Here is a 23778-nt window from a genome sequence, read left to right as displayed (position 1 = left end):
GCGAACGCTTAAGGCCGCAGAGTTCCCGAATTTTAAGGCTTTCGAAGCTCCGCCAGAGTTTTATACCACGCGAGATGCCTCGCTCTGCTCATGTTTTCGATCCTTTCCCTCGCTGTGATGGAAACCGACTCCTACTTTTTTACTCCTAGGTTTCTATGCCTCTCTCTTGTACCTCATTACTCTGCCCGCGCAACTGTCCTTTAATTGGGAGCGAAGGCATCCAGTCAACTCAAATAGAAGGAAATGAAAAGCAACACCGGCTTGCCCCGTTATTTCTCTGTGTGTGTGTTCGTGTGTGTTGTTGTTGTTTTCTTGGTCATTATCAACAACCCTCAGGAAGGGAATACCCTCGAAAATGGCTGCCCTCTGGCAAGGCCCAGTAGGAGGAGACTTGGGAGGGAGGAGACTCGGGATAATAATGTCGGTATCTGTGAAGCGCTTACTATGCGCAGAGCACCGTTCTAAGCGCTGAGGGAGATACGGGGTCATCAGGTCGTCCCACGTGAGGCTCACGGTTAATCCCCATTTTACAGATGAGGTCACTGAGGCACAGAGAAGTGAAGAGACTTGCCCACAGTCACACAGCGGAGCCGGGATTCGAACCCATGACCCCCGACTCCCAAGCCCAGGCACTTTCCACCGAGCCACGCCGCTTCTCTACCTCCAGGATCCTGACTCTCTCTAGGATCTCTAGGATCTAGGATCTCTAACTCTAGGATCTAACTCCGGTTCCCCCACTTGCCATTTGCGTGACCTCGGGCAAGTCGTTTCACCTGGCTGCGCCTCGGTTTCCTCATCCGTCTAGCGGCTGTTCTCCCTCCCACATATACCGTGAGCAGAGACTGGGTCCGGACTGACTGAACCGTAACGTCCCCGGCGCAGAGCGCGGCGTTCGGCACAGTGCGCGTGCTTCGCGGACACGGCAGTTGTCACTGTTCTTCTCCCATCCTGATTCTGCCGGACCCGCTGGTTCCGCGGCAGAAAAGCCATCCCTTTTATGAAAGAGCCAGCCTCCATTCTTCGATCCAAAGACCCCGTCTTCGAGAGGTAAAGCCAACGTTCTAGCGAGTGAAAGGATGGAAACGATTTTCTTTCCCCAGGCCCGATCTGAAGGGCAGTCGAAGGAGGTCCGGACCCTCTTTCGGGAACAAAGGAGGCTCCCACCTCGGGAGGGACGATTCCCAAATTTCCTCCTATCCCAACACCAGAAAGATACACTTTCGACCTCAGCTGGGGGTCCGTCATCCATTTCGTTCATTCACTCGTTTTTACCGAGCGCTGCCTGTGCGCAGACCGCCGCGCTGAACGCTCGGGAAAGCACGACGCAGTAATAAAGGGAGATAATCCCCATCCACCAGAAACTCACGGTCTTCGGGGGAACCCGGTAACGGGAGCAGGGGTGACCGCAAAGGGGACCCTAGCCGGAGGCAGCAGGGAGAGAGAAATCTTAGCCAATCCAACTCCCGACAGCACAGCTGCCGATCGCCCTGCGTTTCCGTGGCCTCCAAGGCCGGGGCCCAACGGAAGGTCCTCTGAGGAGCAGTGTGGCCTAGTAGAAAGAGCCCGCGCCTGGAAGTAAGAGGATCCGGGTTCTATTACCTTATTTATTCTGTCAGTGAGCCGTCCATCCCCTCGATTCTCTTTACTGCTACCGTTTTTGTCCGTCCGTCTCCCCCGATTAGACCGTGAGCCCGTCACGGGGCAGGGACTGTCTCTGTCTGTTGCCGAACTGTCCGTTCCACGCGCTTAGTACGGTGCTCTGCACCTAGTAAGCGCCCGATAAATGCCGCTGAATGGAGGAATGAATGAATGCTCCCAGCTCTGCCACTTGCCTGCAGCGCGACCTCGCATAAGTCACCCACCCTGTCTGTGCTTCGGTTTCTTCATCCGCAAAATGGGTATTCGGCGCCTGTTTGCCCTCCTTCTCAGGCCGCGAGTCCCGAGCGGGACAGGGTCTGTGTCCAACCTGATTATCTCGCGTCTACTTCAGTGCAGTGTGTGGTAGTTAGGAAGAGAAGCAGCGTGGTTTAGTGAAAAAAGCCCGGGTTTGGGAGTCAGGGGTCGCAGGTTCTAATCCTGACTCCGCCCCTGTCAGCTGTGAGACTGGGCCAGTCACTTCACTTCTCTGGGCCTCAGTGACCTCATCTGGAAAGTGGGGATGAAGACCGTGAGCCCCACGAGGGGCAACCTGATTTACCCTGTGTCTATCCCAGGGCTCAGACCAGTGCTTGACACACGATAAGAGCTTAACAGATACCAGCATTATTATTATTACTAAAGAGCAGAGCCTTGGGAGTCGGAGGTCACGGGTTCAAATCCTGACTCGGCCACCGGTCAGCTGGGTGACTCGGGGCAAATCATTTAACTTCTCTGTGCCTCAGTTACCCCGTCTGTCAAATGGGGATTAAGACCGTGAGCCCCACGTGGGACAACCTGATCACCTTGTATCCTCCCCAGGGCTTAGAAGGGTGCTTTGCACATCGCAAGTGCTTAACGGATGCCGTCACTATTATCATCTCAATTATTATTGCTGTTACCATCATTATCATTACCGTTACCATCACTATTATCATTATTAATGGTCGATCACACACTCATATTTATTAAGCCCATCCTGTTTGCAGAGCACTGTATTAAGCGCTTGGGAGAGCATAATTGAATCGGAAGACCCGATTCCTTACTTTCGAGGAGTTTACAATCTAGCAGGGAGGTTTTTAAACAGAACCCTTTGAACAGTTAAACGCCATTACACTCCTGCGGTGCAATTTTTCATTTGCACCTTCTATTCAGTGCCGAAAGAAATAAAAAAATTCTAACCAGTCGACTTCCCCACCTACGTATTCTCTCCCAGCACTTAGTAGAGGGTCTGCGAACAGGAAGCGCTTAATAAACGCTCTTACTTCTGCTCCTAAAAGGGACTCTGACCCTCACCACCCTGCCTCCCTGCCTTGGGCAAGCGAAGCGGCACGGTTTAGTGAATAATCACCGGCCTGGGAGTCACCTGGGTTCTGATCCCGCCCCGCCACTTGTCTGCCGTTTGACCTTGGGCAAATCAATTAGTTTCGCTGTGCCTCGGTTACCTCAGCTGTAAAATGGGGATTAAAACCTTGAGCCCTCTGCGAGAGAGGGACTGGGTCCAACTCAATTACCTTGTATATCTGTACATATTTATTACTCTATTGACTTTATTAATGTGTATCTATCTATAGTTCCATTTGTCTATTTTGATGGTGCCGATGCCTGTCTGCGGGTTTCGTTCCGTTGTCCGTCTCCCCTTTCTAGGCCGTATCGTTGGATAAGGACTGTCTCTATCTGTTGTACTCTCCGAGCACTTTGTCCGGTGCTGTGCACACAGTAAGCGCTCGATATATACGATCGAATGAATGAATGCATGAATATCTACCCCGGTGCTTAGTACGGTGCCTGTCACATAATAAGCAGCATGGCTTAGTGGATGGAGCGCGGGCCTGAGACTGAGCGGGTCATGGGTTCTAATCCCAGCTCCCCCGCTTGTCTGCTGTGTGTCCTTGGGCAGATCACTTCACTTCTCTGTGCCTGTTACCTCATCTGTAAAGTGGGGATTAAGACTGTGAGCCCCAGGTGGGAAAGAGACTGTGTCCAACCCAATTACCTAGTATCCACCCCAGCGCATAGTAGAGTGCCTTGCCCATAGTAGGCACTTAACAAATACCATAATTACTATTATTATTTAACGAACATCATTAGAAAGGCAGGAGTGGGCAGCCGGTCAATCTCTGAAGCGGAGACTCATTCCAGAATTTTTTCTCGTACTGTATGCAATCCTGCTGGGCTCCAGCTTACTTCCGGGATTCCTTGATCTGCTTTTTAACCTGTTGGGACTCAATTTTTTGAACTTTTTCTATTTGTCTGCTCTTCCCCAACCTCCCACTTGATACCGCGAGCCCTCTGTGTGTCTGAGCTATTATAATAGCGTCGGTATTTGTTATTTGTTCAGCGCTTACTATGTGCAGGGCACCGTTCTAAGCGCTGGGGTAGATACGGGGTCATCAGGTCGTCCCACGTGAGGCTCACGGTTAATCCCCATTTTCCAGATGAGGGAACTGAGGCCCAGAGAAGTGAAGCGACTCGCCCACGGTCACACAGCCGACAAGTGGCAGAGCTGGAATTAGAACCCATGACCTCTGGACTCCCAAGCCCGGGCTCTAGCCGCTGAGCCACATAACCATGTGTTCTGTCTGCCCAGACTCAGCACCAAATTGATGCAATTGATTAGACCCCTGAACTTTTTTTATGGTATCTATTGAGCCCTTATCACGTGTCAGGCACTGTTCTAAGCGCTGGGGTATGTATAAGCTAATCAGGTTGCCCCACAAGGGCCTCACAGTCTCAAACCCCATTCGACAGATGAGATAACCGAGGCCAAAAGAAGTGAACTGACTTGCCCAAGGTGACACAGCGGACAAATGTCGGAGCGGGGATTAGAAGCCAGGTCCTTCTGACTCCCAGGTCCGTGATCTATCCACTAGGCCCTGTTGCTTCTCAGGGGGACTTTCTGTCCCGGATCCTACAAGCCAGAAGGGTCTGGGGAGAAACTCTTCAAAGTAGCGAGCGGAATAATGATAATAATAATGACGTCGGTATTTGTTAAGCGCTCGCTACGCGCAGAGCACCGTTCTAAGCGCCGGGGTGGATACAGGGTCATCAGGTGGTCCCGCGTGAGGCTCACAGTCTTAATCCCCATTTTACAGATGAGGGAACTGAGGCCCAGAGAAGCGAAGTGACTCGCCCACAGTCGCACAGCTGACAAGTGGCGGGGCCGGAATTCGAGCCCGTGACCTCGGGCTCCCAAGCCCGGCCTCTTTCCACTGAGTAACAATAACGATGGTGTTTGTTAACCACTCACTATGTGCAAAGCACCGTTCTAAGCGCTGGAGTAACCATTCAGTGACCCGAGCCAAGTGCACAGCCTCTCTGATATTTTTCCTGGTCCTTGTCCTGGTATTGTTAATACCAATAATGTTGGTATTTGTTAAGCGCTTACTATGTGCAGAGCACTCTTCTAAGCACCGGGGTAGATACAGGGTCATCAGGTCGACCCACGGGAGGCTCACGGTTAATCCCCGTTTTACAGATGAGGTATCTGAGGCCCAGGGAAGTGAAGTGACTCGCCCACAGTCACACAGCTGCCAAGTGGCGGAGCTGGAATTCGAACCCATGACATCTGACTCCCAAACCCGGGTTCCTTCCACTGAGCCACGCTGCTTACTCAATCGATCGATGGTATTTATTGAGCTCTTACTATGTGCCGGGCCCTGTCCTAAGCGCCTGACGGTGGAATTAGCGGACCCGCTCCTGCCCATAGTTGATACAGGTGAGGTCGCATAGGTACAGAGAAGTTGAGTGATCTGCTCAGGGTCACACAGCAGGCAAATGGCCGAGGTGGGATTAGAACCCAGGTTGTCCACTATGCAACATGCCTTCCCACAGTTTAAGAGGGTTTTACTGCGATCTGGAGATAGAGTCTTCACAAGGCAGATCTCCCTAGTAGCTCAGAGCAACTATAATAATATTGTTGGTACTGGTTAAGCGCTTACCTATGTGCCGAGCACCGTTCTAAGCGCTGGGGGAGATACAGGGTCATCAGGTTGCCCCACGTTTCCAGATGAGGTCACTGAGGCATCCTTTCCCGTCCCCATCCTCCCAAATCTAATCCTTGTCCTTGACTTCTCATGCCCGGGCAAAAAGTATTCCATTTACGGTCCAGCGGGAAGAGCACAGGCCTGGGAGTCAAAGGACCTGGGTTCTAATCTCAGCTCGGCCACACGTCTGCTCTGTGACCTTGGACAACTCACTTAACTTTTCTATGACTCGGTCTCCGCAACTGTTAGATGGGGATTCAATACCTGTTCTTCCTCCGGTTTAAACTCGGGGCCTACTGAGGAACAGGAACTGGATAAAATGTATTCATTTGGATCCACTTTCTACGAGAAGCAGCTGGGTTCGAATCCCGGCTCTGCCACTTGGCAGCTGTGTGACCGCGGCCAAGTCACTTCACTTCTCTGTGCCTCAGTTACCTCATCTGTAAAATGGGGATTAAGACTGTGAGCCCCACGAGGCACCATCTGATTCCCCTGTGTCTACCCCAGCACTTAAAACGGTGCTCTGCACAGAGTAAGCGCTTAACAAATACCAACATTATTATTAGTCTCTGGGTCTCAGTTACCTCATCTGGAAAATGGGGATGAAGACCGTAAGCCTCACGTGGGACAACCTGACGACCCTGTATCTACGCCAGCGCTTAGAACGGTGCTCTGCACCTAGTAAGCGCTTAACAAATACCAACATTATTACTATTATCATTACCCTGGCCCTCGGAACAGTGCTTGACGCATAGTAAAAGCTTAATAAATGTTTTGTTCTCTTTTGCTTTGCTGTCTCCCCCGATTAGACTGTGAGCCCGGCACTGGGCAGGGATGGTCTCTATCTGCTGCCGAATTGTACCTTCCAAGCGCTTAGTACAGTGCCCTGCACACAGTAAGCGCTCAATAAATACTAATGAATGAATGAATAAATACCATCATTATTTACCGTAGCTCATAAGGATTTTAGTTCATTGGTGAATCTAGTGCAGTAAACTAGTAAATTAACTAGTAAACTAGTAGTAAATTAGTGAATCCAGGTAGTAAACTATTTTTCTCTCAAGAAAAGGACTCTCTGGTCACAAGATCACGCCCTATTCTGGATAAAGAGGCAGTTTTCCCCTGTCCCAATCCAGTTTCTAGTTCTCTTTGGCCTTCCATTTCCTAATCAAAGTGCACACGCTGACCAATTAGGACAAGCATTCCTCCCCCTTCCTTACCTTTTTCCCTTGGTCCCAAAGGAAAACACAAAAGATCAAGGGGATTAGTAAGAAACAATGCTTTAAAGAATTACAAAACCACCCAACCCAATTGAACTTTAATCCCTAACTGCAGGAGGTGGAGTAATTTAGACGGCAAATTAATTAAACTCGTCTGTCGAAATGACCTGGGGCCAAATGTCAAGAGCATTACAATACCCTGCTAACAACTAACTACCGACCATGAGAAAAAGGCCTTCTAGTAAACAGCCCAGCTCCAGCCCAGGAGATGAGGGTGAATGGCTCATTTTCCGGAAGAAGTGTGAGGAGGAAGAAGGGTTTAGTAAATCAGCTTCGCGCAAACGAGGTAGTGGAATGTAGGTTAGAGGGTCAGTGAGGCCGATCTGGGTCAATCTACCCACCCGCTTAACCTCTTTCCAGAACTAAGTCACGAAATTCGGAAGGAAACCCCTAAACGCAAATCTGCCCACCTCCTTTTACTATTGGAGTTACGAGTTCATATCCTGTAGGAAGATAAACTACATTTTGGGAGGAGGTTCCCGTTGGCAAATTAAAGATCCGGCTCTAAATTTCTCCCAACTCTACCTAGATTTACTAGGGTTGATTTAAGGGTTGATTGACTCCCAGATTTTGTGATTGATTATAATGTTGGTATTTGTCAAGCGCTTACTAGGTGCAGGGCACTGTTCTAAGCGCCGGGTAGATACAGGGTCATCGGGTCGTCCCACGTGAGGCTCACGGTTAATCCCCATTTTCCAGATGAGGGAACTGAGGCCCAGAGAAGTGAAGTCGCTCGCCCACAGTCACACAGCTGACAAGTGGCAGAGCCGGGCTTCGAACCCAGGACCTCTGACTCCCAAGCCCGGGCTCTTTCCGCTGAGCCACGCTGCTTCTAGACTAGATTGATAGATTGATTTTGTGATTGTTTGTGATTGTCCCAGATTTTGTAATTGATTAGATTGATAGATTGATTTTGTGATTGTTTGTGATTGTCCCAGAATGTGATTGTCCCAGATTTTGTGATCGATTAGAAGGTTGGAAGTGTGTATGTGCCTATAAATACCTACAGAGAGAGTAGCAAATTAAGTGACAGATACTGTTGCCTTTATGGTATTTGTTAAACCCTTACTAGGTGTCCATCACTGCTCTAAGCACTGGGGCGGACATGCGATTATCAGGTTGGACATAATCTCTGCCCCACATCGGGCTCACGGTCTAAATTGGAGAGAGGAGGATTGAAATGCCACGTTCCAGATGAGATCACCGAGACACAGAGAAGTTGAGGGACTAGCCCAAGGTCACACAGCAAGCAACCGAGCTGGGATTAGAACCCAGGTCTTCTGGCTCCCAAACCCATGCTCTTTCCACTAAGCCACAGTGCTTCTGGCTATCAATATTCCTACCGTATAAGACAGTCCCCCGTCCTCGCCCATCCCGCCGTCGACCCCCCGGGCCGCCCGGAACGCCCTCCCTCCTCGCCTCCGCCAAACGCATTCTCTTCCCCTCTTCAAAACCCTACTGAAAGCTCGCCTCCTCCGAGAGGCCTTCCCACACTGAACTGCCCTTCTCCCTCTGCTCCCCGTCCAACGGAACGGCTACCCCTCTCTTTGACTCTCCTTCCCGCAGTCAAGACTGAAGGAGTCCTGGAAGCTCCCAGGCGTGATCCGCAGAGGGGGCCTGGCACGTAGTGAGTGCTTAAAAAAACCCACAATTATTATTAGAAATAATGATAAGAGCACAACGAACGGAGTGGGGTGACAGCTGCCACCACATTCCCAGAAAACTCCTGTAGGCTGCGGAGGACCCCACTGCCAGGAGTTATGGCGGGAGCAAATCGCAGTGAAAGGGGCAGGGTACTGGCACGTGGTATTTGATCCAGTGGCGATGGGAATTACAGTGACAGCTCCTGCCCGAGGCCCTGAGCTTCGGCCCCTAAATTAGCCTCTGCAGGCTCAGGGGAGCTCAGAGTCACCAACTCTGAACAAGTCACTTCACTTCAGTGCCTCACTTACCTCATCTGTAAAATGGGGATTCACTCTGAGCCTCACGTGGGACAACCTGATCACCCTGTATCACCTCCAGCGCTCAGAACAGTGCTCTGCACACAGTAAGCGCTTAACAAATACCAACATTATTATTATTATTACCCCCCTCTTCACCTCTCCTCAGCTAAGCCCTCTCTCCCCCCCTTTCCCTCTGCTCCTCCCCCTCTCCCTTCCCCTCCCTTCAGCGCCGTACTCGTCCGCTCAACTGCATATATTTTCATTACCCTATTTATTTTTCTAATGAGATGTACATCACCATGATTCTATTTATTTGCTATTGTTTCAATGAGACGTTCATCCCCTCGATTCTATTTATTGCTATTGTTTTTCTCTGTCCGTCTCCCCCGATTTGACTGTGAGCCCGTCAAAGGGCAGGGACCGTCTCTATCCGTTACCCCGTTCCAACCGCTTAGTACAGTCCTCTGAACATAGTAAGCGCTCAGTAAATACTATTGAATGAATGAATGGTCATTTTTAGATGTTCCAGGAAGGCGGCGCGGATGAAAAAAAAACAGAAAGTCAGGAAATTTGACTTCTGGTCCAAGCTGATTCATTGGCAAACCGGGGCAAGCTCTTTCTTCCTTCACCAGGCTCTATAACTTCCTGAAAATGGAGGTCAGAATGGTTTCCCCAGTTCTTCACCTAGGGGCAGGTAATGCATCCAATTCTGCCCACGCAGGGGAGGAGGGGCATCAAACCCCGCAGCGTGGCTCAGTGGAAAGAGCACGGGCTGGGGAGTCGGAGGTCATGGGTTCGAATCCCGGTCCCGCCGTTTCTCAGCTGTGTGACTTTGGGCAAGTCACTTAACTTCTCTGTGCCTCAGTTCCCCCATCCGTAAAATGGGCATTAAGACTGTTTGCCCCACCTGATCACCTTGTTATCCTCCCCAGTGCTTAGAACGGTGCTTTGCACATAGTAAGTGCTTAACAGATGCCAAAAAAGCCCCCCCACCAAAAAAACCCCCAAATCACCTGTCCAAACCGAGCCAAGCACGGCACAGTGGATACAGCATGGGCCCGGAAGCCAGAAGGATCTGGATTCTAATCCCAGTTCTGCCACTTGTTTGCTGTGTGACCATGGACAAGCCACTTACTCCTCTGCGCCTCAGTTACCTCATCTATAAAATGGGGATTAAGATTCTGAGGCCCATATGGGTCGATCTGATTACCTCGTAACTAACCCAGGGTTTAGAACGGGGCTTGGCACACAGCGAGCACTTCACAGATACCGTGATTGTTCTCAGTATTGTCAGACAACTGGCCTCCGCTAATTCTCTAGCGAAGATCTAGTCGAGGCCCAGAGTGGAAACTCACGCTGTAATGAGCGAATCACTTAGGAGGATTGTATTATTTTAAGGGATTATGGTCTAAGGGGCCCAAAACAGATTGCGTGAATCTGAACATACCTGGGTCAGTCTAGAAATGAGCACGATTTCCTCTCTACCTCAAGCTTCATGACCCCATTAGTTGTTATCCATTCCCCGGGCAAGTGAGTCATCCCTCTCAGTCTAATCAAGATAAAAGCATTAATTACATACAATTACGTTCAGCCGGTGCTGTACTGACTCTTCCTGAAAAGGAATTTTTACAGTTTCAGTTCAGCTTTCAGAGTCTTGATCAGGAGTCTGTGGTCTGGGGTGTTTATCGTCTGGCAGGGTTTACCTGTTGGTGCAGTTGGGTATTGTCAATTTTCTTTCAGATTTTCAGCTGGGCGACAGCTCCCCGCTTCCTTATTAGTTTCTAAGAAATGGCTTAGTCAGAACCTTCACATCGGTCTGCTTTGTAGACAGCGGACAGTGAACTCCGTTCGCTACCTGTCAGGCATTTTGAGAGAAGCAGCGTGGCTCAGTGGAAAGAGCCCGGGCTTAGGAGTCAGAGGTCATGGGTTCTAATCCCAGCTCCGCCACTTGTCAGCTGTGTGACTTTGGGCGAGTCACTTCACTTCTCGGTGCCTCAGTTCCCTCCTCTGGAAAACGGGGATTAAGACCGTGAGCCCCAGGTGGGACGACCTGATCACCTTGTATCAACCCCAGTGCTTAGAACGGTGCTCGGCACCTAGTGAGCGCTTAACGAATACCAACATCATTATTATCATTATTATTATTTTGATTCCCTCGGATCACGAGGGCCATGTGTTATAGCCTGAAGAAGTAGGTCACCGAAGAAGTAAACCCAGACTGAGCCCCACCTTTTCCTCAGCTCCCCCTCCCCTCTCCATAATCCCCACTGGCTCCCTTTGCTCTACCCCCCCCGCCCCACGGCACTTGTGCATATAGGTACATATCTATAATTCTATTTCTATTAATCCCTGGTTACTTGTTTTGATGTGTATATATCTATAATTCTATTTATTTACATTGAGGCCACTGATGCCTGTTTACCTGCTTCGATGTCTGCCTCTCCCCTTCTAGACTGTGAATCCGTTGTGGACCGGGACTGCCTCTCTTTGTTGCTGAGTCGTACTTTCCGAACGCTCAGTACGGTGCTCCGCGCACAGTAAGGGCTCATTAAATAGCAATGTTGGTGTCTGTTAAGCGCTTACTACGTGCAGAGCACCGTTCTAAGCGCTGGGGTAGATACAGGGTAATCGGGTCGTCCCACGGGAGGCTCACAGTTAATCCCCATTTTCCAGATGAGGTAACCGAGGCCCCGAAAAGTGAAGCGACTCGCCCACAGTCACACAGCTGACAGGTGGCCGAGCCGGGATTCGAACCCGTGACCCCTGACTCCAAAGCCCGGATTCTTTCCACTGAGCCACGCCGCTTCTCTATAATAATGTGGGTATTTGTTAAGCGCTTACTATGTGCAGAGCACTGTTCTAAGCGCTGGGGTATACAGGGTAATCGGGTTGTCCCACGTGAGGCTCACAGTCTTAATCCCTATTTTACAGATGAAGTGACTGAGTTCCAGAGAAGTGAAGTGACTCGTCCACGGTCACACAGCTGACAAGTGGCAGAATCGGGATTCGAACCCGTGACCTCTGACTCCCAAGCCCGGGCTCTTTCCACTGAGCCACGCCCACTGAATGAATGAGTGAGGTAGGTCGGAAAGAGAAATTGTAGGTAGCGACAAGTCGGGCCTCTCTGGGAATGGTTTCGATTCTCTCAGGTCACGAGAACCCAATTTCATAACCTGAAGGAGCAGGGAGGTCAGGAGCAGGGAGTGACACAATCGGTGGTGCTCATTCCCCTAATTCACCGCCTCTATGCTGTAGACCTTTCTCAGAGGTCTCCTACACGGCTCTAAGCAAGTAACCGAAATGCTGATGAGATTAGAAAAACCCTCAAGGAGCAGCTGAAAGTGATTTTCAAAGTGCACTGTGTGTTCATAAGTAGCTTGAGCTCCTCACCTCCGCCAAACCGATTCTCTTCCCCTCTTCGAAACCCTACTTAAAACTCACCTCCTCCGAGAGGCCTTCCCAGACTGAGCTCCCCTTCTCCCTCTACTCCCTCTGCCGCCCCCCCCCACCTCTCCGCAGCTAAACCCTCTTCCCCCCCCCACCATCTCCCTCCGCTCCTCCCCCTCTCCCTTCCCATCCCCTCGGCACCGTACTCGTCCGCTCGGCTGTATCTATTTTCATCACCCTATCTGTTTTGTTAATGAGATGTACATCGCCTCGATTCTATTTAGTCTCCACTGTCTTTGCGAGACGTCCTTCCCCTCGACTCTATTCATCGCCATCGTTCCCTTCCGTCCGTCTCCCCCGATCAGACCGTGGGCCCGTCAGACGGCGGGGACCGTCTCTATCTGTTGCCGACTTGTTCGTTCCAAGCGCTTAGTACGGTGCTCTGCACATAGTGAGCGCTCAATAAATACTATTGAATGAATGAATACGTCATCTACCAAATTTGTGAGTTTGTCTTCCACCAGCTGAGAGACAGACGCCTTATCCCAAGGGAAGCAGCGTGGCTCAGTGGAACGAGCCCGGCCTTGGGAGTCAGAGGTGGTCATGGGTTCGAATCCCCGCTCGGCCACTTGTCAGCTGTGTGACCGAGGGCAAGTCTCTCGACTTCCCTGTGCCTCAGTTACCTCATCACAGGGATTAAGACTGTGAGCCTCGCGTGGGACAACCCGATGACCCGGTATCTCCCCCAGCGCTTAGAACGGTGCTCCGCACATAGTAAGCGCCTAACAAATTCCAACTTTATTATTATTATCATCCAACGGCGAGATTTTGGGAGGCCCAATTGTGCGATCCACCGCAACGGAGTCGATATTGCTGACTCACTGTTTGTCAGAATGGGCTTTGAGGGTGAACAACAGAGCAACCGGGAGGTCGAACCGGTATCCGCCTGTTTTCCCCAGTCCCTATCACCCGGGCTGTAAAGACGTTTCTTCCTGAGCCCCGGGGATTACGAGGCAACCAGTCAAAAGGCCCAACTTTATTAGAGGGAGACCACAAATAGATGGACTTCGAACTGAAGAAATCTGTGTTTGTGCAAACCTTTGGCCGGTGTTATAAATCGGCGTGCCGCGTGGCAGGGATCACCCCAAATCAGTAACGAGAGAACGAAGAGCAATTTTCACTGAGTCACCCAAAGCAAATTCTACCTATATATGCAAGTCCCTGAGCATTTTAAAGATATTCACATTCCAGATATCTGCAAACCTTCCTCACCAGGAAGGCATCTAACCTACCGACTCACCTGGAACTCTTTTGTTCAGAGAGAGAGATCTGTTCATTCGCGGCGACATCGGCTTCAAGTCGTCTTGTTCTATGCCGTCGAGTCATCTCCGACCCGTAGCAAAACCAGGGACGCATCTCTCCCAGAACGCCCCACCTTCATTTGCAATCGTTCTGGTAGTGGATCCATAGAGTTTCCTCCGTTAAAATACGGAAGCGGTTTGCCACCGCCTCCTCCCGCGCAGAAAACCCGAGTCTCCGCCCTCGAATCTCTCCCGTATGCCGCAGCTGCCCAGCACGGGGGAGTTTGGACTTGTAGCAGATGGCCTTCCACCCGCTAGCCACTGGCCGGGCTAGAAATGGACTGGCTAGGCCTCCGCTCGACTCTCCCTCCCGTAGCCGCGACTGGTAGAGGTCTGGAAACTCTCCAGGTGTGACCTTGAGAGGGTACAGTTTTAAATAGGTGGCTGAAATCCTATAGGAACTCAAATTACTTTTTGGTAATTAAAAAAATCTCGATTGTGTGAAAAAAGGAATTGTTAAACTACAACATTAATAAGACAGACATACAGCGTCGTACCTCTGCAGGTTCTGTCGTTATTGTGATTTTAGAAGTTCATATAACTGCAAATTATGAAAGAGAAATGGAAATTCAGTGGCATGATGCTAGGGAACACAAATTCCTGCTGAGCATCTAGAGGAATATAAGTATTCAATGCCTAAGGAAAATTTACAGTGGGAAATAAAGAATTGTGAAATTAAGCTAGCTGCCCAGAAATTCACTCAGCAATGATTCCCTGAAATGTCGGTATCACTGCCAAGGAAATACGGTAAGTGTTACGGTCCAAACCCTGCTATCAGTCTATTATTTATTCATTCACCTAATACCCGTCCATTACACAAGGAGAGTGGTTGTCTATAGGATACACGTTTGAAATTCAAATTTCCTCTCGCCATTCAAGAACCATTCCAAACATGAAGAGTGTCTGCCTGGAAGCTGTGATTGCAACATGACGATGAAGGTGGGAAAGAATAAAGGCCTGGGAGGTAGGAGATCAAATTGCCATAATAATAACCACAAACTATAATCGTCGTCATCATCATCATTCGTTCAGTCAGTCGTATTTATTGAGCACTTTCAGTGTGTAGAGCACTTTACTAAGCGTTTGGGAGGGTGCAATACGACAATGAACGGACACATCCCCTGCCCATAGCGAGCTTAAAGTCTGGGGGTGGGGAGGGGAGAACAGCCATTAATATAATTAAATAAATTACAGATATGTACATAAGTGCCGTGAGGCTGCGAGGTACAAAGGGAGAAAGTCAGGGTGCCGAGGAAGGGAGTGGGAGTAAAAGAAAGGAGGGCTTAGTCGGGGGAGGCCTCTTGGAGGAGATGGGCCTTCAAGAAGGTTTTCGAAGGCGGGGAGAGTAATCATATGTACGATTTGAGGAGGGAGGGTGTTCCTAGGCCAGAGGCAGGACTCGGACGAGGGGTCAGCGCTGAGATAGACAAGATCAAGGCACAGTGAGATGGTTAGCGTCAGAGGAGCGACGTGTACGGGCCGGACTGTAGTAGGAGAGTAGCCAGGTGAGGTAGGAGGGGGCAAGGTGACTGAGGGCTTTAAAGCCAATAGTGAGGAGTCTCTGCTTGACGTGGAAGTGGCTGAACTACCACTAGAGTTTTTTGAGGCGTGGGGAAACTCGTCCTGAATGTTTTCGTAGCAAAACGATCCGGGCAGCCAAGTGAAATATTAACTGGAATGAGGAGAGACAGGAGGCAGGGAGGTCAGCTAGGAGGCCGATGCAGTAATCCGGGCAGGAAGTAGCAGTTTAGATGGAGAGGAAAGGGCAGATAATTGTTAAGCACTTATTATGGGCCAAACACTGTACTAAACCCTTGGCATAAACACAAGATAATCAGCCTGGACGTGATCCCAATCTCACGGGGGCTCACGGTTTAAGTGAGAGGGGGAGGTGGTAATCACCATTTTACAGATGAGAAAACTGAGGCTTAGAGAAGTCAGTGATTTGCCTGAGGTCACACAGCAGACAAGTGAGGGAGCCTTGATTAGAACGTCATTTCTCTGACTCACAGTCCCACGCCCTTTCCACTAGGCTACCCGAGTTCTAATTCCAGTTCCACCACTTGCCTGCTGTAACACTTTGGGCAAGTCACCTGACTTCTGTGTAACTGATTTATAAAATGGGGATTGAGTACCTGTTTTCCCTTCCTCTTAGACTGTGAGCCTCAGGGGGGACAGGGACTGTATCCAACTTGATCATCTTGTTCCTACCCCACTGCTCAGTACAGGGCTTAGCACATAGTAAGTGCTTAATGGATACCGAAGTTATTATTATTATCATTCTCACTAACGTATCTTTATTAATGATAATGCTGGATGTGCCCACCCACTGCTCCGTGATGTGGAGAAAGCTATTTAAGCTATTTAATTTCTTAATGCAGTTTCCCAGGTTTTAAAATGAGTTGACGCCAAGGTGAATTCTGTTTTTCAAAAGTGTATTTCTATAATCATAACTGTAGCCACATTTTCTGGTTCGTACACCTCGGGATACATCATCTTCCTAAAATTCTTAGTGGGGCACATCACTCCCCTCCTCAGAAATCTCCAGTGGCTCCAGTTGCCCCCCCACCCCCCACCCCTTCAGAACCAAAATTCCAGCTGGCTCTTTCTTCTCTCTCCCATCACATCCCAGTTCATCGTCTCAAGCAAATCTCCTATTTTTCTCTCTTGATTCTCCTTCCTCCTACCCCCTGTAAAATATTCTCCGCCAACTTGATTTTGACTAGCTGTGTCCCTTTTTCAAGCACTTCTAAAAGGCATCGTCCTCCAGGAAGCTTTCCGTGATGGATCCCTCACCTTTCCACTCATGTCCTCTCCTCAGCCTCTGTGATACTCGGACTCCTTTCTTTATATGTATATCTATATATAATGAAAGGAGTCTGATATATATATATATATATATATATATATATATATACACACACACACTTTGCACCTCTATTTTATCTTTATAGCTCTAGACTATAAGCTCCCTGTTGGTTGGGAACCCATCTAGCAAATCTGTTATATTGTACTCTCCCAAACCCTTAGGGCCCTGCACACGTTAGTACAATCACTCATCATATCCCGACTGGATTACTGCATAGCTGAGAAGCAGCGTGGCTCCGTGGAAAGAGCCCGGGCTTGGGAGTCAGAGGTCATGCGTTCGAATCCCAGCTCTGCCACTTGTCAGCTGCGTGACTGTGGGCGAGTCACTTCACTTCTCTGTGCCTCAGTTACCTCAACTGTAAAACGGGGATTAACTGTGAGCCTCACGTGGGACAACCTCATTACCCCGTATCTACCCCAGCGCTTAGAACAGTGCTCGGCACATAGTAAGCGCTTAACAAATACCAACATGATTATTCCTTTCTGATCTCCCCAGCTCCTGTCTCTCCCCATTTCAGTCTTCACTTTACTCTGCTGCCCGGATTATCATTCTACAGAAACGCTCTGGGCATGTCGCCCCCCTCCTCAGAAATCTCCAGTGGTCGCCCATCAACCTCCGTATCAAGCCAAAACTCCTCACTATTGGCTTCAGAGCTCTCCATCCTCTTGTCCCCTCTTACTTCACCTCCTTTCTCGCCTTCTACAGCCCAACCCACACTCTCCGCTCTTCTGGTGCCGCTAACCTCCTCTTGCCCGTGACTCGTTCTTGCCTCTCCCATGTCCTACCTCTGGCCTGGAATACCCTCCCTCCTCAAATCTGCCACACTAGCACACTTCCCCCCTTCAAAGCGCTACTAAAGCTCACCTCCTCCAGAAGACCTTCCCAGACTAAGCCCCCCTTTTCCTCTGCTTCCCCTCCCCTCCCCACTACTCCCCTCCTTACCCCATAGAACTTGTGTGATATATACGTACAGATGAAGAATTCTATTTATTTAATTAATGATGTGTATTTATCAGTAATCGTATATATTTATATCGATGCTATTGTTGCCCGTTCACTTGTTTTGATGTCTGTCTCCCCGCTTCTAGACTGTGAGCCCGTTGTGGGGAGGCTTGTCCCTACTTGTTGCTGAATTGTACTTTTCAAGTACTCAATACGGCGTTCGGCACACGGTGAGCGCTCAGTAAATACGATTGAATGAATGAATGGACGCACACAGTAAGCACTCGATAAATATGATTGATTTTACGACCTCAAGTGCTTAGTACAGGGCTGAGCGTCCAGTCGGTAGTTAATAAAGGCTGGTGATAGTGGTGACCATAAGGTCATCCTTTGGAAAGCTGATATGATGTTGGAGTCTGAGGACGATATAGCTATCTGAGTCAGAATTGAAGGTACCCTGCCTGGGCCCATTATCGAAGGAGGAAAGCGGGACCGTGTGGTGAATTTGGTCCTTTTCTTTTAATCGATCAATTAATAAATGGTATTTACTGAGTGCTGTGTGCAGAGCACCGTACTGAGCACTTGTACAGTGCAACGGGGCTGGCAGACGTATTCCCTGCCCGCGGTGAGCTTCCTTTCTAAAGCGGATCAATTTAGGAGGGAGTCGATCAACTCATCGATCGGTGGCGTTTATTGAGCTCTTACCGTGTACGGGTCACTGTTCTAAGCACTTGGGAGAGTACAGTAAAATGGATTTGGTAGACACAATCCCTGCCCCCGAATCCCACTTATAAGCTTCCACCGGCGGGTTTCCCAGGCCCCAGTGCCATAGCATCCCTTCAGCCAGTTCCAGCACTTTCCAGATCGTTGACGCCCTCTTTTGTCTTAGTCATTCAATCATATTTATTAAGAACCTACTGTGTGCAGAGCACTCTACTAAGCGCTTACGCTGTGGAGTCTTCTCCGATCCACGGACACATCTCTCCCAGAACGCCCCACCGTCCATCTGCAGTCGTTCCGGTGGTGTAGCCGTCGAGTTTTCTCGGTAAAAATACGGAGGCGGTTTACCATCGCCTTCTTCCACACGCGAAACCTGAGTGTCCGCCCCCGGCTCTCTCCCGGTACCGTCCAGCGGCAGATGGCCTTCCGCTCGTCAGCCACTGGCCAAGCTAGGAATGGAATGGGTAGGCCTCTGCTTGATTATCCCTCTGGTAGCCGAGAATGGCCAGAGTCCAGGAAACTCCAGGTACGGTCCTGAGAGGGGATCCTCTTTAGTACTCGCATATATAATGGTGCTCACCTCTTTATTTTGACCACTCCGGTTGTACCGAATTTTAAGCCACCTACGTTCAGAAGGTAAACTCCTCGTGGACATGGAATGTGTCAAAACCACCCAAAATGGGTGCTCAATAAATATGGCGGTTACTATTATAACCACTATTATTGATCTGTTAAGTTTGTTGCATTGTACTCTCCCAAGAGAGCAGCGTGGCTCAGTGGAAAGAGGCCGGGTTTGGGAGTCAGAGGGCACGGGTTCGAATCCCCGCTCCGCCACTTGTCAGCTGTGTGACTGTGGGCAAGTCACTTCACTTCTCGGTGCCTCAGTTACCTCATCTGTCAAATGGGGATGAAGACCGTGAGACCCACACAGGACAACCTGACGACCCCGTATCTCCCCCAGCGCTCAGAGCGGTGCTCTGCACATGGTAAGCGCTTAACAAATACCAACACTGTTACAGTAATCTGCACATAGCAAGTGCTCGATTAACATCACCGATTGATTGATTGATTGATTGCTACTATTCGTATTTTATTGATTGTTCTACTATTTTTAACCGAGTCTATGCTCCCACGCTTGAGGCGATGACAAAGCGGCTCAAAGCAGATGTGAGAATTTGCTTCTGATCCATGGGGCCTGTCCACGAGGAGTTTACACTCTGAACGTAGGTGGGACACGGACTGTATCTAACCTGCTTCTGTCTTCCTCAGCGTTTAGTACAGCGCCTGGCACGTAGAAAGCACTTAAGTACCATTAAAAAACCCCCAAAGCTCGCCCTCTACCTGCCACCCTGTCTAAAATGGTGGTATTTGTTAAGCGCTTACTATGTGCAAAGCACCGTTCTAAGCGCTGGGGGATACAGAGTGATCACGTTGTCCCACGTGGGGCTCACAGTCTTCATCCCCCTTTTACAGATGAGGTAACTGAGGCACAGAGAAGTTAAGCGACTTGTCCAAAGTCACACAGCTGGCAAGCGACGGAGCCGGGATTAGAACCCACGACCTCCGACTCCCAAGCCCGGGCTCTTTCCACTGAGTCTAGCCCTCTCTAGCCTTCTGCGTGCCAGGGTGGTATCCCAACCGTGCCATCCTTGGGCCTTCGCTTCCCCACTGCCCTGTGATCCAAGACCTCGTTTTCGGTTCTTCGGCCTGGTCATTTTATGCTGAGGATGGGCGGGAGGTGACAAGGAAGAAACCGCTTGAAAAACCGTGTGCCTTCTGCCGTAGATCCGGGTCTGAAAGCCGCATAGCAGCAGTAATACCATCTGGGGCTCACGGTCCTAATCGCCATTTTACAGAGGAGGGAACTGAGGCCCAGAGAGGCCCGAGGTCACACAGCAGGAAATGGCGGAGCCGGCATTAGAACCCGGGTCCTTCTGACTCCCGGACCCGTACCTCATCCACTAGACCATTCTGCTTCTCCGGGAAGATCCCTGCCCTGCCCTACTCAGCTCGTAGGAGCAGGGGAGCAACCGCCCAGCTGCCACGATCCTCTGACTGTGCTCTGCCCGCGCTCCCATTTCTCGTCCTTTCCCCAGCCGTCTGTTGGAACTCCAGATCTCCGCTACACGATAACGGCATCCGTGGGAGGAAGGAGCCGCGACCGAAAACACAAGGATCACAGCAGCGGAGAACACAGGCTAGGCTCCGTCCATACTGTCTCAGGCTAGGCCTCGTCATTTCACCCCAGGTAGGACTTGATGATTTCTGGAGAGGGAGATGCAACGGTAATCATAATAACGATGGTATTTATTAAGCGCTTACTATGTACCAGGCACTGTTCTAAGGGCTGGGGTAGATGCAAGGTAATCAGGTGGTCCCACGTGGGGCTCACAGTCGTAATCCCCATTTTACAGATGAGATAACTGAGGCACAGAGAAGTTAAGTGACTTGCCGAAAGTCACGCAGCTGATAAGCGGCGGAGCCGGGAATTAGAACCCAAGACCTCTGACTCCCAAGCCCGTGCTCCTTCCACTAAGCCACGCTGCTTCTCATGACAACGACAGAAGGAAGCTCCAGCCGGATTTACAGATTTACCGCCTGCAAGTTGACATGCCGAGCATCGAGGGGGAATTAGGACACTTCACGTCTGCAATCAATTCACAGGTCCATAAGTGTAAAGGTATACTATGGAGTGGCTTAAACTGTTGGCCTTTGAAAATGAAACTTCATAATAGAGTGTGGCCTTAAAAAAAAAACCTGGGCTCTTTGTATGGGTTAGGTAGATAAAGCTAAATGAAATCAAAATGGGCCATGTCTCACTGAGAAGTAGAGCCAATCGATCAGTGAGTCGATCGGAAGCAGCGAGGCCCAGTGGATAGAGCACAGGCCTGGGAAGAATTATAATAATAATAATAATGGTGGTGTTTGTTAAGCGCTTACTGTGTGCAAAGCACTGTTCTAAGCGCTGAGGGGATACAGGGTAATCAGATTGTCCCACGTGGGGCTCACGGTTTTTAATCCCCATTTTACAGATGAGGTCACTGAGGCACAGAGAAGTGAAGTGACTTGCCCAAAGTCACACAGCTGGCAAGCGGCGGAGCCGGGATTAGAACCCATGACCTCTGACTCCCCAACCCGGGCTCTTGCCCCTAAGCCATGCTCCTTCTCCTACGTAATTTACATCTCCTAGGTAAGAAGGAACCGAGTTCTAATCCCGACTCTTCCACGTGTCCGCTCTTGGACCGTGGCCAAGTGGCTTTACTTCTCTGTGCCTCAGTTACTTCATCTGTAAAATGGGGATTAAAACTGTGGGCCCCACTGTGGGACAGAAGGTGTGTCCAATACGATTTGCTTGTATCCACCCCAGTGTGCTAAATGTCTGGAATATAAGAAGAGCTTAACAAATGCCACAGTTATTGGTAGTGGTAGTAATGTTTATTGATTGTTTACTGTGTGCAAAGCAGGGTTGGGGGGGGGGTGAATATCAAGTGCTTAAAGGGGATAGATCCAAGCGCACAGACAATGCAAGAAGGAGTAAGGGAAATAAGGACTTTACCTGGGGCAAGGCTTCTTGGAAGAGATGGGATTGTAATAAAACTTTGAATGTGGACAGAGTAGTGTTCTCTCAGCTAGGAAGGTGGAGGGATTTCCGGGCCAGACAGTTGAGATTGAGATGAAGTGAGTAGTTTGGCGAGGGGGGAAGAAACAAATCAATATTTATTTGAGAGCTTACCGTGGGCCAGAGCAGTGTCCTAAGCATTTGGAAGAGCACTCCACGACAATATAACAGACACGTTTCCACGGAAGAGATTTTTGGGTTCCTAATCCGGCAGGTCCTTGTACCGTGCTATCCTTCTTAAATTTGAACTTTCCTCAGGCCTGAGAAACATTGGAAAATTTAGAGAGTTGCTACAAATTGCATAATTGGAAAACCCGGAGGGTTTGATTCTAAATATACGGAGCATTTTGTCCAGGACCTGCATAGATATCACAGCACCATTAAACTTAACGCACGACGAACACGTCAGCTTCACTTTCGCTTCTTACTTTTTTGTATTGGTAAAGTTATATCGGTAACAAGGGTCACTGTGTTTGCACTAATAGCAGCAAGGGAAAGATTACTAAACTCGAAACACAGTGAAATTTAAGTGCTTTAGAGCTAAATCTAGAAAACCTTGGAAATAATTGAAACAGGACAAGCACACTGTAAATTTTAAGGCTGTCTGATCAGTCCTCATCCAGGGACCAACATCTTTCACCGCTCCTACCCCATTTAACCCACTCTCTTCTTGGTAAAAACAAAACGAGCTTCCCAGACGACTTGCACCCGAAGACAGCTGACGCTGGAACTCATCCTTTTCCTACTGACACTGCGTCAGCCCTAACAGAGCCTCTAAATCTTAAACTCACTGAGTACAGGGAATGGTGACCACTGATTCTTCTGTACTCTCCCAAGTGCTGAATATTATGCTTTACACCTAAAAAGCGCTCAATAAATACTACCGATCGATTTATTGAGAGCCCCTCAGGTGGAACTGGCTGCTTCAGCCGATAGCACTCCTGACCCCAGTCACTTTTTTTCACACCCTTCTCGGCTCCTCTGATTTCCTGGTCCGTCCCACATCGGCCATACCCCGACCTAGACGCGCGCTAGACCTGAGCATAAACAGATCATTTCTAACCTTATCGATTCTATACTGTTGATGCGGTGACCCCTGAACTCCGAAGGCTTTTTACTCCTTCCAGGCCTTCCCGCCCCTCCTGGACACCCTGTCAATCCTCCCCTAACTGGATGCAGAGAAGTTCATACCGGCAACACTTTCTTCTCTACCTCGCACCATTTCCTTTTCGCACCAATCCCCGGCCCTAGATCAACCCTTCGGTCCACTACTTCTGTTCTTCCGTTCCCATGACGAAAACCGTGGGCAGAAATCCAAGCACCAGGCCGGCTTCTCCTACTTTGCATTCTCTTCTGGCCGCTAAAACACCGAAATCTCTTGTGTTCAGCAACACTACTCCGTGGCCCTCATCGACTCGCCAGCCGACCATCTCCCTGCCAAGAATTCCAAACATTTAATGCTTGTCTGGAGTTTCCAGGGATCCCACCTCTTCATTAGACATTAACCTCCCCAAGACACTCCCTCCTTAATGCTCTTCTCTCTCCTCCTCTTTTACCTCCTTCTGCCCAGCTGTCTCTCAAGAGGGAGTTTCCTCACCCAAATTTGACCCTGCGACCTCGATAGTAATCACAATAGTTTATTAGGGCTTAGTATGTGCCAAACACTGAGCTCCACACTGGAAAAGATACAAGATAATCATATCAGACACAGTCCCTGTCCCACACAGGGCTCACAGTCTGAGAGGGAGGGATAACAGGAATTTGATCCCCATTTTACAGATTAGAAAACTCAGGCCCAGAGAAGTTTAATGCCTTGCCCGAGGTCACGCAGCTGGCATGCGGCGGTGCTTAGATTAGAACCCGGGGCTTCCGACTCTTTGCACAGGCCACGCTGCTTCTCCCTGTGTGCTATATCCTCTCACTTAAAAACTCTTCCTCCTGTCCTCTATTTCGCCTCTATCTTCAACTTCTTACTCTTGGCTGACACATTTCTTTCTGGCTTTAATCATGCTTAAGTATCTTCTAAACCTAAAAAA

The 23778-nt window shown here is 49.6% G+C and overlaps 1 long non-coding RNA gene across 2 annotated transcripts in view; it reads left to right on the top strand.

Moving 5' to 3' along the window:
- Positions 1-14427: 14427 nt before the first annotated feature.
- Positions 14428-23778, top strand: part of LOC103164869 — a 31437-nt gene continuing 22086 nt past the window's right edge. Inside the window, exons 1-2 of one of the 2 annotated variants that reach the window (XR_005660398.1) lie at positions 14428-14556; positions 20220-20371. This is a non-coding gene — a long non-coding RNA (uncharacterized LOC103164869). Of the gene's footprint in view, positions 14557-20073; positions 20372-23778 lie in introns of those variants that run through there. The other variant, XR_484365.4, reaches the window with a different exon arrangement.

This window comes from Ornithorhynchus anatinus, chromosome 9, assembly GCF_004115215.2.
Source record: "Ornithorhynchus anatinus isolate Pmale09 chromosome 9, mOrnAna1.pri.v4, whole genome shotgun sequence".
Lineage (NCBI taxonomy): Eukaryota > Metazoa > Chordata > Mammalia > Monotremata > Ornithorhynchidae > Ornithorhynchus > Ornithorhynchus anatinus.
Note: the sequence above shows the minus strand (reverse complement) of the source record. Positions and strands in the feature narration are given on the sequence as shown.